The following is a 2,482-nucleotide window of genomic DNA, read 5'->3' as shown; positions in this document are numbered from 1 at the left end:
TCTGTAGACCAGGCTGGCCTCGAACTCAGAAATCTGCCTGCTTCTGCCTCTCAAGTGCTGGGATTAAAAGTGTGTGCCACCACCGCCCGGCTCAACAAAGAGATTCTAAAAGCCAAAGCTTGAAGTAAGAATGACAGTTCCATACATTGAATTGACATTCCAGTGCAATCGGGTTAGGACAGATGTGGGGACTTGGGGACTAGACTGAGATGAAGCAAGAGTGTAAGACTCACAATAAGGATTTTTCATCAATTATCAGTGATGCTTAAGTAAAGACAGCTGCATTTTGGCATGGTTACTATGGCAAAATATAGACAGGAAATGAGATTGAAAGCAGGGGGAGCTTGCAAAGCCAGTAGCAATATGAGTGTGGATTAAGATGGCAGAAATGGAGAGGCAAGGACATATACAGAAGACAGTGGTGGATAGAAATGTGCAATTCAGTAATAGCTACAAGTGAAGAAGGAGGACCAGTAGGAAAGGGAACACAGACATGGTTTCTGCTCATGTACTTAAGTTAAAATAGTAGAGAACTCCTGAACGGCAAGCAGTCTACAACCACCTTCTTTTCCAACCATTCGGCTTCAAGGGAGCCATTGAAGGCACAAATGACGACCAGTGATCAGCTGTAATTGTTTCTCCCTTTCTCTAAGTGAAGTGTTGACTTCTTTGTTGGTTCATAAAATCATTTTCTTCCACAACCTCATAAGTGATCATGACTTCATTGTCATCCAGCCCAGCCATCCCAATAACTCAAGCCTGGAGCAGCTTTGTACATCCTAGAAACATCCATGCTCAGATGATACACATTATTAAAACCTCACAAGGGCTGGAATGTTGAGAGACTCTCAGAGAGCCTTCCTTACTCAGATGCTTGGCCTTTAGTTTGGCTATTTGACATACTTGTTTGAATCTTCCTTAGACTCTCTGAATAAACCCTCTACACCAAACCTCCCAACAGATACAAACCTGCCTTGAATACCAATATTTGTCAAATTTATGATATACGGTAAATCTCAGTGGTTAATACAGTTTCTTTAAAATGTTTAGTTTCTTTAAAGTCTCTATCCTATATCATATTGATGGGAGAATGGTTGAAACTTATGAGACAAAGTCATGGAGGTGTGCGCTGTTGTCTATGATGCTGAATCAAATTCTAAGACTCAAAGGTTTTAGAACTAATCTCTTTATTAAAAATTTCTCTTTCTCAGGGCTGGGCAGATGACTCAGTGGGTAAAGTGCTCTCTTAATTGTGCAAACATGAGGATCCTACTTTAGATCCCCAACATCTACAATAAAAATCAGATGTGTTAGGATTGTGTATGTATGGTCTAGTGTACATGCATATGTGCATGTATGTTTGAATGTGTGTGTGTGTGTTTATATAGTCATGCCATTGTTTATATATGTGTGGAAACCAGAGGTTGATGTTGGATGTCTTCTGCTATCACTCTCCATATTATTTCTTGACACAAGATCTCTCATTGAACATAGTGCTCACCGATTGGCTAGGCTCTGGCCAATAAGCTCCATGGATCTTCATTTCTTTTTTCTCTTCCTTGTAACCGGGGTTACAGACACACACACCACCAGGTCTGGCTTTTACATGAGTATCCCGAGTTCCTTGTGCTTTCATGGCAAGAACTTTATAAACTGATCCATCTCCTCAGGATCCTCAAAACGTGTTTATTTTAAATAGATTTTTAATTCTCATTAAACCTAATGGCATAGTTTAATAAACAATAGAACTGCAGGATAGCGAGTGTTTTTATCTGCAGTGCCTTTTGGATGGTTCAGAATCTCCTGGTATGCTAATGTGCAGATAACTTTGGCATCTCTGAAATCACATTAACATTTTTAGCTTGGGCCATCTGATTTTAACTAGGAAGTAGTTTGGGCATTGGGAGAACTGGTCACTGAGTCAGTCATTTATTCTCTGTTTTGTCTATAGGGCTCATGTAGGTTAACAGTTGAAATATAACCCAAGCAAACTATTTATTCATTCTGTACCTCATGAATGCTAGAGACTTGTCACCCAGTTTGCTCTGAGGCTCATCACTGTCTTAGGGTTTCTATTGCTTTGAAGAACCACAATGTCCACAGCAACATTTTTTTTTAAGGTTTTATTTATTTTATGTGTATGAATACACTGTAGCTCTCTTCAGACACCCCAGAAGAGGGCATCAGATCCCATTACAGATGGTCGTGAGCCACCATGTGGTTGCTGGGAATTGAACTCAGGACCTCTGGAAGAGCAGTCAGTGCTCTTATCGGCTGAGCCATCTCTCCAGCCCCCATGGCAACTCTTATAAAGGAAAACATTTAACTGAGGCTGGCTTAAAGTTCAGAGGTTTAGTTCATTATCATGATAGTGGGAAGCGTGGAAGCATGCAAGCAAACATGTTCCCGGAGAGGTGGCTATGAGTTCTACATCTGAATCAGCAGGCCGTTTTTATTCAAACCACCACAATTACTATCATCA

Source organism: Mastomys coucha, unplaced genomic scaffold, assembly GCF_008632895.1.
Source record: "Mastomys coucha isolate ucsf_1 unplaced genomic scaffold, UCSF_Mcou_1 pScaffold22, whole genome shotgun sequence".
In the NCBI taxonomy this organism is placed as follows: Eukaryota; Metazoa; Chordata; class Mammalia; order Rodentia; family Muridae; genus Mastomys; species Mastomys coucha.
The sequence above is the reverse complement of the archived record's forward strand: the minus strand, read 5'-3'. Positions refer to the sequence as shown.